The following is a 13,929-nucleotide window of genomic DNA, read 5'->3' on the forward strand; positions in this document are numbered from 1 at the left end:
TAATTGGACAGTAAATCGGTCGCTTCAGAGTATTTCTGAACGAATACCATTGTATTTACGAGTATGGATATTAGCTTGCCCTATTGTGAGAGATCTCACCGCTTAATTGGGATTTTATCATTTCAGGAATAAGTTAATACTGACATTATCCTAATCTTGATATATGTTTTTAATTATAATATGTTTATGTTGCACTCTCGTTCCACAAGTGAGCGTTTTTAAGGCTGTTTTTGAGGCCTACGTGGAATTAGCTGCCCACTCAAGTATTTCCGAACCAATTCGAGGTACAGTCTTTTAAGAAAATAGCGTACCAATTTTTTAAAGCCTGGCAACGCCCTTCAGTGCTTTCTGGCAATGGGCAGTAGCATCACTCAACATCAGATGACCCTCCTGCCCGTTTGCCTAATGTAACATAAAAAAGGGGACGTAACTTACACCAACCTCTTTGGTAAAATCTGGGTTTTCCACCCCCTGGTTTCATTTAGTTAACTTTAACTGCTCTAGTCGTCAAACTTGGTTTTCGCATAAATGCACAATATTCATGAGAGAGAATATTTTCTTTGTATTAGCTGTGTATTAGCGCCGATTGCATGTACGGTACTTGACGACATGCATTACCTTACAGTTTTTGTTTCCCATCATCTTTGGAATTACAATACAAAATGATGTCTTTGTTCATTTCAAAGTACTACTCATCGTTCATAAGAAGAACGTTTTGTGAAATTGTTAGAATTGATAATTTATTATAGCTGACTTATAAATACGTCTCGATGTCCGTCGTTCTACAATTCGACTCGAAGAAACAAGAGCGTACCAATTCTTAAAAGGCCGGCAACGCACTCGCCCTATGGCATTTATAGGTATGACTTACCATTAGATGAGCCTCCTGCCCATTTGCCCTTTGTTCTATAAAATAAAGTTTAATTCATTTAGATTTGAAAAAAAATACTTATTTGATTACCGCGGAGAATTGACAAACGAGTATTTTAATTCTTTCTCAATTCATTATACCATATAATCTAAATAGCTGTGATAATTTTAATGACCTACATGGCCTTCGAAGTTATTCACAAAGCCTCTGTTAACAAAACAAGCACAACCCAATTAGTCTGACCACAAAAAGTAAGGTATGATGATATAGACGCTTTTTTGTTGACATTTTTAAACATCGTTTGGATTTCTAAATCCAACCCTTTAAAAATTTATCACCTTAGATAAGTTCACTTCGTTACAGATTTATAGCACTCAGCCGCACTCACATCTACTGCGTAGAATGCCTTTTTGCCACAAAGGTATATAAAACAATAATAACAAAGAGAACATATAGCTTCAAAACAGAAACCCAATAAGATATAATAGCCTTATTGAGCAACGAAAAAAGCTTTAAGATAATAAACAACTAATTTAAACACAGAATATAGAATAAAATACAACAGGCTTAAGTGGTTAAGACGTGTGTACCGAATGGCGGACGACAGAACCCCAAGGTTACTGAACTCATAACCTGGTGGTAAGAGTAAACCCGGTAGACCGAGGCTGCGTTGGTGGGATGGACTTGTCAAGGTCCTCGAAACAATAGGTGTTCGAAGTAAGACGCAAGAAGCACAAAGTAGATTGCGATGGGGAAATATACTGATGCAGGCTAAGGACCACAGGGGGCTGTATAGCCATTGATAATAAAGATGAATTATTTATACACAACAATAAAAATGACACTGTAAATGTCCTATACATCATATATAAATTTATTTATTTAAGAGCCTAACATCTGTATGTATCTCGACTTGTGAAGTAAGGGAAATCGAAATACACAATACACACATATCATCGAACTCCTTCATATATTATATGTGTTTATTAAGTGAAACACAACACCCGTAACACGTTCCACGTATAAATTAACCACGGATTAGGTCACCCACAAAACGAGGATGTCCTAAGTGTGGGGAGTTGCGCCCAAATTGCGAATTGCAAAATTATATATACCATAATATAACTTTGTAATTTTTACTTATTTTGTAATCCCTAAACCTAACTAAATTAAATAAACACCAATTATACTAATGATGCAGCTAAATATAGAATACATGATCTAAACAAGAAGGTTCAAATATTTACAAAAGGAAATAAAAATTATTCAGTACATTTAAATATATAAAAGTAAGGGTATGTACAAAAAAGTTAATACATTTCGAGTGTAATTCTTCCTTAAGTCAGTCATCTTATCAAAATATCTACTAATAACCATACTGACCATTGTTCTTTAAGAGTGAAGTAACTCTTTACTCTAGCTTAACTTAAACTATGTAGTTATAGAATGTAGGATCCATTCGGAAACTAAGGCATTGTAGTTGCCCTGTACCATTACATTAACAAGTAAATAATATGATATTTTGGACTGTGTACCGTCTTTAAATATATCATTACTATTAAACCATTATATGTAAGTTAGTGGAGGATTATATGTTATAGAGTTTATTTATTACGTAGAAAACTTGAAGATAATAATAATTTAGTGGGGTTTCTCTTAGGTTGCATCTGTCTTTTTAAACAAGTTGTTTTTTAGGCCATCAGCCTAATCTATCAATGATTTTTGAGTCTAAAATATTCCGGGTTACCCACGTTAAGTTTTAATAATCTCAAATAAATAATGGTCACTGAAGACAAAAGTCACCAAATTTAAATTCAGTCACTGTGACCACGCACGCTGTAAAACACGCGAAACGTCGGAAAAATTTAAATTTAAAATTATGTAAGTAATTATAAGTTTACAATAATAATACATAGCTTCAAATAATGGTGAACCAAAAATATGCCACGCGGTATCAGTTATTCATAAGTCACGGTTCTACTTTCACTAGTTTAGGAATATAAACGTTATTATATAATAAGCCTAATTGATTTCATTCTAAATACAGTCATAACTTTCAATTTTAACGTGTAATCGAAGCGTGAAGCGAACTGAATGTGATTATTACGAACATTTTTGTAACGCCAGTCTTTTTGTTATTTTTATTTTTTGATAATGTTTGCTTCGACTAAAACAAATATTTCATGGGAGTATTTTTAACAACATTTTAAGTAGTCTACAAACATATATTTAAGGTTTCAAGATACTTAAATTGTTTTAGGTGAAAAAAGGCATTTATTATTATAACTACGCTTTTAAGGAAAGTAGAGAAAATCTTACATACATTAAATAGAAGAAAAAATATTCAAGTGCCAAGGTATTTGAGTTTATTTAAAACTTATTATGCCAGTAATCAAACGATTTTAATTTACGATCAAAAAAGCAATATAAAACCAGTATTTATATAATTTTATTTATAGGTAATACCTATCAGTAGGATCATTAATCAAGATGACTAATTTAGGTTGTTATAAGTTAGTAAAATGGATCGTTCGAATAATGGGCCTAAATTAAAATGTCTGCATATAACTTTTTACTGTGATTAGCTTTCTAAAATGATAAATGACTTCCTTACACTTTTATGTACGATATAATCAATTGCTCTACATTTATAGTATAGGAATAAATGTATTTAACGAATACAGGGGTTTTACTTTTTGGGTGGGGCCGATGGATAAGAAAAATTCTAATGGGAAAAATCCAAAGTGTTTAAAAATACTAGTACCTCGGATAAAAACCTTGGGTGAAGATTATAAACGAGTTTTACAACATGAAAATCAAGATAACAACGTGTCTATTATATATTATATAAGTTGCAATTAGTCTGTAAAAATAAAACAATAAACACTTAAAAAATTTATTCCTACAAAGTAGGGTTCACTTAAGAAATAAATAAAAAACAAGATTGAATTTGAACTGTTAAATGGATTTATTTTATGTAATCAATCATCTGGATACGAGATCAGGAAATCGTAAGAACAGGTGCCAACTTTATAAGTTACGGTGGTAAAGTTATTAATACAGAATATTAAACATGATGACTGCTCTTGCATATTGAATATTAATGTGTAAAAACAAATGGGTGATATCATTTGGTTGTATACAACAGTAATTAACAAGGTGTAATGGTTTAAAGAAAAATAAATCAACTGTGTAGTGCACAGTCGTTCTGCTTACACAAATTAATGTGAATTATTTAACAAATACAAAAACGCAAAAGGTTTAAAAACGTAGTTAAATACAGCATAATTATATAAAAAGTTACAACTACTCTCCGGCTTGTATTCACAATTGGAAAAAGTTTCAACGCTAATTCTCCGTGGGTAGCACTAAAAATGTTTAGAACTGGCCAGTTAGAAATATTGCTAATGAAAACTTTTTTGAATTTTTATTTTCGAACTATTTGGAACCTAATGTAGTATTCATTACATTCATTTGTCATTTGTTTTTGTGAATTGGCGGCAAATCTAAAACTCTTGTTACACGTGAAAATGAGCCTAACGCGAGATTATTTTCGTCAATGATTTATTATGACTTTCATTGTGGGCTTACTGAACAACAAAGCTATGATAGGCTGCGATTAGCATTTCTTAATGAAGCCCCATCTCGTGCCACTGTTTACAATTGGTTTAACGAGTTTTAGCGTGGACGTAGCAATCTCAATGATGATCCGCGTGAGGGACGTCCTTTAACCGCGACTACTGAAGATAACATCAATGCTGTGCGAAAATAAGAGAGTGACCTATCAGCAGATACGGGCAAGCCTAGGTATTGGTATGAGTCAAGTTCTTAAAGTATTACACGAACATTTATGCGTCAGGAAGTTTTATACCAGATGGATTCCCCATACTTTAACCGACGACCAGAAATACCTTCGCATAGACTGTTGTCGCCAAATGTTAGATAAGTTCAACGGCGGTGACTCAAATGTTGTACTTGACATCGCCACAGGTGATGAAAGCTGGATATATTGCGACGAACCCGAAACCATAAGGGAATCAGCTCAGCGGGTGTTTCCTTTCGAGGATCGGCCAACTAAGGTAAAGAAAAGAAGAAATCAAGGAAAAAAGATGATTGCCTTATTCTTTGGTCGGAGAGGTCATTTCCCGACAGTTGTGATAGAAGATGGAAGGACAGTTACTGCACACTGGTATGTCAATCGCTGTTTGCCTACTATTGTCTTGGAAAAAAATCGACAGCAGCGCCATCGAAGTAGGATCCTCCTTCACCACGACAATGCTTCAGCGCACTCTGCAAAACGGACTGTTGAATATTTGACTGTGGCAGGTGTCGAGATTATGAGTCAACCGCCATACAGTCCAGACCTAGAGCCCTGCGACTTTCATATGTTTCCAAGAACTAAAGATAAAATTCGAGGTATTCGTTTTACGAGCCCTGAAGATGCGGTGAAAGCGTACAAAAACGCCATAGAAGAGACCCCTAAGGAAGAATGGGCCAACTGCTTTTCTCAGTGGTTCCATCGAATGCGACGATCTGTAGAGAGGAACGGAGATTAGTTCGAAAAACAATAAAAGTATGGGCAACTTTCTACATTACGCTGTTTTTCATTTTCTAAACATTTTCAGTGTTATTTAGTTATGTAGACTAGCGCGAAACATTTTATTACCAATATGTAATAATCTAAATTTCAATATAAAGAAATTGTTTATAAAAATAATATATCCAAATTTTTCAGAGAAAACGTTTGCCTAAAATATAATCAAAATTTGATCACCAGGAATAAGAATCAGAATATAATTGCATTAAGTTGCAACTACTATTAGCGTAAAATGTAAATTTGAAATCATCGTACCATGAAACTGTGAAATACCATTACGTTTCCATCAATATTATTATTATCTAAGCTGTTCAAGCATAGTTGAGGTTTATTATAACTTATTCAAATCAAAAATGTTTATTGTATCGCAAATTTTACATGAGTTGAGACAGTCCCCGTATGTAGTTAGGGACATTTGTGGTGAGGTTGACTCACTACTTTATTTATATATACAATATTGAGACGGTTGTTAGAAAAGAATACAAAACAAAACCCTGCCAAGAAGCAAAGCCGGTAAAAAATAAAATAAAATGTAATTCTCATAGTTTCTCAGAAAATTCCATGAACTTATTCTATGCATGCGTGTTTTGTGTGTATGTGCGCCTGTGTGTGATGTTTAGTATATAATTATGTATATATGTCTCAAACTAACGAATTCGTACTAAAATGTGCTCAGTTTCCTCATATGTTATAGTTTTTAGCTAGTCTGTTACTCTATTTCTTACATTCATACAAAACTCAACTCTTATTGCTGCAGATATACAAAAATAAACATATTTGTATAGAGCAACATTGTTTTAAGAAGTGGCACGAAGTTTTAATTCCTTGCAGGAAACCGGACTGTCATTCGATGTTGACTTTACAATGTAATTATGGCATTTATAAAAGAGATGAGAATATGAGTTTGTTTCATGCTCTATACGCTTATGGAACTTTATACCACGGCATTGATTATTTAATATTATAGAATTATTAATTTTTAATTCGACACACTGGTAATTTGATCAAACTAACAGGATCAATGATAAGTTAGAGAATCAATGTTAAACTTGTAAATATGTATAAGAAGGTTTTAATGAAGTTACTTTCCAGATAAGTACATGGAACGATACAGGCTTTCTTTCAATGTAGATATTTGACGGAGCAGCGATCATTGCCGTTGCGTATTTGGTAATTCAACATGTTTTATGTTAAAACGGATACGGCAACTATGTTGATTAATATGCATATCAATAGGTATTTATCACTGCGCTCACTTCAAATCTATCTGTGCATAGGTATCGGTATTTTATAATCTGTCATCTAGCAGTTGAGCCAAGACAGAGATCATTAAAAAACTAGTTCGGCCTAACCGGTTTAAGACTTGTACTTTTTCTTCAATTTCGTTGTAACCGCGATATCGGCTCGGCAACTCGACACGCTTAAATTTTAACCACAGCCAACAAATCCGCAATATTTCGCAAATAGAAGATAATAATGATTTATAGTTTTTTATTTAAATAAAGATTAAGCAAAATCGTGTTGGCCTAGTGTCTTCAGCGTGCGACTTTCATCCCTGAGGTCTTATGTTCGATACCCGGCTGTGCACCAATAGACTTTCTTTCTATGTGCGCATTTAACTTTCGCTCGAACGGTGTTTGAAATCACATCGTGACTACGTGAAAAAAACCGGTTTGCCTTAGACCCAAAATCGACGGCATGCATCAGGCACATAAGACTGATCATCTACTTGCCTATTAGATTAACAAATGATCAAGAAAGAGATACAGAGATCTGAGGCCCAGACCTAAAAGTGGTTTTAGCGCCATTGATTTATTTTTTATTATGCAAAATGGTATGATGTTCCCGATAAAATTTATTAACATATTATACCAGTTTGACATTATAACGTCGAAATTCTTCACAATCAGTCGAGAACCAGAATGTTTAGTCAATTATGTCGTCTCAAAAAACAAAGTAATCGGAGAGATTATAGTCAATAAAAATTTAGTAGGCGTGTGCTGCGGAACGTTGTTTTCATATACGTACTTTCCGGTTAATTATACACAAGAAATTATTAAATGTTCATGACTTTTGCTCGAATATGTACGTAACATTTTAAGCAGGTTACGTTAGAGGATTTAAACATATGATTAACTCAAATTTCAGCGATGAAGTTCAGTAAATTATCATTAATAAAAACACTGTGTACAGCTATTAATCAAAAGTATATAATCTCACATTGTAAGATTTATTAGTACCGGATACAACACGCGATCTATTAACAGACACGTTGATTTATCGATTATTCTATACGTTATGAGCGAAATATCGAATTCATACCAAAGACGGTGTGGACGAGACGTGAATTGAGGTGTATTTCAACTTAAAATGTCACATTTAATAAAAAAGAGTTTTAAATAGCTAACTATAAAGTTTATAATTATGTGGCATTTGTGATGGATTAATTCGCTCACAGTATGGTGCCAGTAAAGTAATATAAAGGAGTCAATGTATTGCTACTGCGTTTGAGAGATGGTATTGAGCCACTTTAGTACATTTATTACATTAATTTATCAGGTGATAAATTACGAAGATTATTGCGACAGATTGCAATTAGATTTCTTGTACGAAAGCGAATATTTTATATTGGCAGGTGAACATGAATGCAAGCGGACAAATGGTAAAAGAAAACTGCAACCCGTCGGATAGTGTGTTGTCGTTTTATTTATCTCTGAATTGGTTCGTGATAGAGTAAACTAAATACGATTTATTGCAAATCTTTAGATTATTTAAGTGCACATTTCCTTCTATTCTGGTGAACTAGTTAAAGCATCAAAATGTGATATCCAGCGCATGTTTAGTTTAACATACGACATGGATTAAACGACAAACCTACTTTGAATAAAATAAGATGTAAATACTCTCAGAATGAGAAATTTATCTTTACATGGACGTATTGACTTAATTTAAACATATAAAGATTTGCTTTTATTATCCCTGTATGGTGTAATAATGTAATAAGGTTGTAGCTTTTTATATTGTTACGAAGACGGGTCGACTGCAATGTTTCTAGATTTTTCCACTAGTTAGAGAACTTTTCAGCAAGCTGTAATATGATTTCTGACCGTTTCAGGAGAGGGTCAATCACATATTAGAAAATTGTAATTTCATAACCCTAGTTTTCAGGAAGCTGAAACCTTTTTTCAGTCGGTTTCAGAACATGTGTAGTCGAGTAGTGCAGTTTTCAGGAGACCCGTTTTCAGGCCTAGTTATACCCCTTTGATGAAGGAATATTCTAGACCAAACTTTCTAGGTGTGAGACAAGGACGAAATGATACGAGAGAGAGAGAGAGAAGATCAGATCTTTCTCGAAACTAGACGAGCACTCTAGAACGCCGTACGACAAGGACGGAGCAACGTGCGAAAGAGACAAAGAGTGCGAACGTTCTAGAATTGTGCAATCGCTACTCAGTAGCAAGCCCGCCTAGAAAGTTCTCGAATATTGTTTAGAATTATTCCCAGGGATATATAAGCGAGCCGAAACGCGACTAGTCACTTAGTTTTGAATGCGATAACAAGAGCGAAACACCGAAGCGATAAAGTGCGAATAAAGTGAATATAAGTGATAAAGTACTGTGTGAAGTGTGCATAAGTGAAGTAATTAGTGACTGTGTTTTTGTGTGTTATTAGTGAATCTCTGCAATTAATTTTGTGCCCATAAATTCCTCATTGATTTATCAAGAAATAAACCCTTGAATAAATCTACGGCATTTTCTATCCGATCCCCTAGCTCGTAACATTTTGGTGTCAGAAGTGGGATAGAAACATGCCAATTACTCCAAGGGAGAATCAAGAGGAGTCTGTGGCAGAGTCTCCAGCTGCGGAGGGAGTGCAGACAAGGGCGCAATCAGCACGCGACGCCGCCCGGCGACAAAGTTTCGATGCAAACCGCGGGATGGGTGAAAGTAACGATGGCAACATCCTCCTTGCTCTGCAGCAAATGGTGGAAGACCAAGCACGCCGTCAGGAAGAACAGGCACGCCGTCAAGAAGAACAGACACGCCAAATGATTGAAGAACAGACACGCCAAATGATTGAAGAACAGACACGCCGTCAAGAAGAACAGGCACGCCGTCAAGAAGAACATACACGCCAAGTGATGGAAGAACAGGCTCAGACACGTCGCATGATAGAGGAGCAGGCACGACGTCAAGAGGAGCAGGCTCATCAGATGATGGAGGAACAGGCTCGCCGTATCGGAGAAAAACTTTGTGACCTGAAAGTACAGGTAGATAAAAAAATCGAGAATTTGGAATCTGATATGGATTGTAAGCTATCCAAGCAGGATAAACGTATCCTTGGAATAGAAAATGAAATCCAATGCCTGAAGTCCACTGGTGTTGTCACGACTGTTGCACCACCTGGATATCTGAAAGTGCCTCCCTTTGATGGTACATCTTCTTGAGGCGCGTACAAGCTGCAGTTTGAGACTGTAGCAGAGTCAAACGGGTGGACTGACGATCAAGCTGTTACCGCCCTTATTCTGGGACTGCGAGACGAAGCCCTCTCCATATTAGATACCAAGAAAGGTAAGGTGACGTTGAAGCAACTGCTAGATGCCCTGGAATCACGGTATGGAGACGCACATTTAGAGCACGTTTATAGGGCGCAATTGAAGGATAGAATACAACAGACAAATGAAAGTTTGCAAAAATGGGGACTTGAAATAGAGAAGCTGGTAAGGAAGGCCTACGCATCCTCACCAGATGTTGCAGACAAGATGTTGGTTCAAGCTTTTGTCGACGGTATTCGAGACCGTGAAATTCGAATGGCTGTGAACCTTGGTCACCATAAGGACCTTAAGGATGCTCTTGCCCATGCGTTGGAGGTGGAAGCATTTTGCAAGGATCATCGACCTAACCGCATCAGGGCTGTCACGGAAAAACCAAGTTCCCAACGTGGACCCACCTGTTACCTCTGTGGGGAAATAGGACATATGAGGTTTTCATGCCCTAAAAAAGATCTCAGAGGCGAAATAAAGACTAGACGTGGGGAACCGGAAGCAGCGGGTGTGACTGCCGCTGAACAGCGGCAGGGAAACGAGTAGAAGCCAGGACCAAGGGGCGGGTGCTGGCCGGTTCTGTAAGGAAGGCCCCAAAAGTTATGAACACTCAAACTCAGGATGGGAATACCATTGTTATCGATGGAGAAGTTAACGGATGTAGGTGTGAGTTAACCCTTGATACTGGAGCTTCCCGGACAGTAATTAGATACCAACTTCTGAAGTCATTTTACAAAAGCCTTTCTGGTGGAAATGTACAGCTCCTTACAGCTACTGGTCAGCACATAACCGTTTGAGGGGAAGGTATCGCTACCTTCAAGATTGGGGGAAGATCATACAGACATAAGGTGGTTATTGCTGACATCGTGGATGACTGTATTATCGGTTTAGACTTCATGAAGCATGACAACTGTAAGATTGACTTGGAGAACGGTACGTTCAAGTGTAAAAAGTTACCCCTTTGTAGAGATGAGGTAGTTGCTCTAAAAGGTAATACATTGCAGGGTGGGTATGACGTCTATAGATCCATCACTGAAAATAGTACAGTCAGTAAACAACGAGATATAGTTCAAGAAGTATTAGAGGGCTGTAAGGAATCCTTGTCGAAAGGAGAAATGTTGAAAGCAAAGGAACTATTGAAGTCATTTTCAGACATGTTTGCTACACACGATGGAGATCTAGGAAGGACAGGTGTCGTTAAACATCGAATTGAGACTGGAACCGAAAGACCGATACGTTTGCGACCGCGACGAGTACCTGTCGCATATGAAAAAAATATAGACAAGATGATTACGGAAATGTCAAACCATAATGTCATCGAATCATCTTCCAGCCCTTGGTGCTCTCCAGTAGTTTTAGTCAAGAAAAAGGATAACAGTTTAAGGTTCTGCGTCGACTACCGTCGTCTTAACGATATCACATAGAAGGACAGTTACCCCTTACCTAGAATAGATGACACCTTGGATACCTTAAGTGGGGCAAAATGGTTTACAACTTTAGACTTGAAAAGTGGGTACTGGCAGGTGGAGATAGACCCAAGTCATAAAGAGAAGACAGCGTTCTCAACTGGAAAAGGACTATGGCAGTTTAAAGTTATGCCGTTTGGGCTTTGCAATGCGCCTGCTACCTTTGAAAGACTAATGGAGAAAGTACTGTCAGGACTGATAGGATAAGCCTGCTTAGTGTACTTGGATGATGTAGTCATAATTGGGAGAAATTTTGAAGATCACATACGGAATCTGCAACGGGTGCTCACCAGACTTCATAAAGCCAACCTGAAATTAAGTCCAAAGAAATGTTTATTTTTCAAAAGAGAAGTGAGCTACTTGGGTCACATTATATCGCAGGACGGAGTTCGAACAGATCCCGAGAAGATAGTTGCGGTGAAGGAATGGCCAGTACCTATAGATAAAACTGAAGTCCGTGCTTTCTTAGGTTTATGTTCTTACTACCGAAGATTCGTGAAAAATTTCGCGGATATTGCAAAACCTCTTCACAAACTCACTGAAGAGAAGAGGAAATTCACATGGGATGGAGAGTGTGAAGTTGCATTTAATGAGCTCAAGAACCGACTATGTGAGACTCCGATACTAGGCTACCCGGACCATGATGGCGAATATGTGGTAGATACAGATGCCAGTGGAATTGGCATCGGAGGTGTACTATCACAGGTAAAAGGTGAGCGCGAGGAAGTAATAGCCTACTTCAGCAAGTCGTTATCGAAACCAGAACGAAACTACTGTGTCACTCGGAGGGAACTACTGGCTGTTGTGAAGACGCTGCAGCATTTCAGTAAATACTTACTAGGTCGCAAGTTCCGTCTTAGAACAGATCATGCTGCATTAAAATGGCTACTTCAGTTCAAGAGCCCAGAAGGACAAGTGGCTCGATGGATCGAACAATTGCAAGAGTATGACTTTGCTACTGAACATCGCAAGGGTAGAGCGCACGGGAACGCAGATGCATTGTCTCGTAGGCCATGTGAAGAAGACTGTAAACATTGTACAAGATACGAAGGTAGAGAGGTTGCACATGTGAGGATACTAAGAACGGATACCATTAGTCCAGATTGGTGTGGTAAATTAATTCAAAAAGAGCAACAACAAGACTCTGACATTAAACCAATTCTGGACTGGATGAAAACTTCAGCTATAGAGCCGCGATGGAATGATGTTGCATCTACTAGCACCACGACCAAGAGTTACTGGGCTCAATGGGATAGCTTAGTTCTTCATAATGGGGTGTTATGTCGTAAATGGGAAAACGCTCGTGGGGATGCATCTCATCTACAGTTAGTTGTGCCAAGATCCAAGATTCGCAACATGGAAATGTTTCATGACGGCTCATCAGGCGGACACTTAGGTGTAAAAAGGACTCTTTTGAAAATTAAAGAGAGATTTTATTGGATACATTGCCGCGAAGATGTAGAAGACTGGATTCGAAAATGTAAAGCTTGTGCAGCTGTTAAAGGCCCACAGTCGAGAACTAGAGCGAGTATGAAGAAATACAATGTCGGAGCTCCATGGGAGAGGATAGCAGTTGACATAGCTGGACCATTTCCGTTAACAGAAAAAGGAAATAAGTACATCATGGTTGTTATGGACTATTTTACGAAGTGGCCCGAAGTATTTCCTATTCCCAATAAAGAGGCAGTTACAGTAGCTGAGATACTTGTAAATGACGTATTCTCTAGATTTGGAGTATCCTTGGAAATGCACAGTGATCAGGGAAGAAATTTTGAGTCTCTACTATTTCAAGAATTATGCCGATTAATGGGAATTCATAAGACGCGGACTACTCCATATCACCCACAGTCAGATGGAATGGTGGAACGCTTCAATCAAACTTTGGAGAGGCACTTGGCAAAACTGGTGGACAATCATCAAAAAGACTGGGACAAGTATATTCCATTATTTTTAATGTCATACCGGTCTGCGGTTCATGAAACCACGAATGTTACTCCTGCTTTAGCCATGTTTGGGAGACAACTTAGATTACCAGCGGATATTGTAACTGGGCGACCACCTGACACACCAGAGAGTGTTACAGAATATGCTGCGGATCTGCGTAATAAACTGGATGAAATCCATGAACACGTAAGAGCATCACAAAGTAAAATAAGTGAGACTACGAAGATTAGGTATGACAGAAAGACGAATCACATAGAATTTAAAGAAGGCTCGCAAGTATGGCTCCATAACCCAACAAAACGAAAAGGCATATCACCAAAGCTTCAAGCTGACTGGGACGGTCCATACACGATAGTCACGAAGATAAATGACGTTACCTATCGCATAAAGAAAATGGGTGGTTTAAGGAGCAAACCGAAAGTCGTTCACATAAATCGATTGGCTCCCTATAAAGGATGTAATGATGCTCGGGACGAGCATGTCTAAGGAAGGGGTAGTGTTACGAAGA

At 37.4% G+C, this 13,929-nt stretch overlaps 1 protein-coding gene across 1 annotated transcript in view; it reads right to left on the bottom strand.

Annotated features, from left to right (window-relative positions):
• The window catches only part of LOC123712804, a 50,599-nt gene that overhangs the window by 5,502 nt on the left and 31,168 nt on the right, over positions 1–13,929 (bottom strand). The gene's annotated exons all lie outside the window — the stretch shown is intronic.

Source organism: Pieris brassicae, chromosome 8 (genome assembly GCF_905147105.1).
Source record: "Pieris brassicae chromosome 8, ilPieBrab1.1, whole genome shotgun sequence".
In the NCBI taxonomy this organism is placed as follows: Eukaryota; Metazoa; Arthropoda; class Insecta; order Lepidoptera; family Pieridae; genus Pieris; species Pieris brassicae.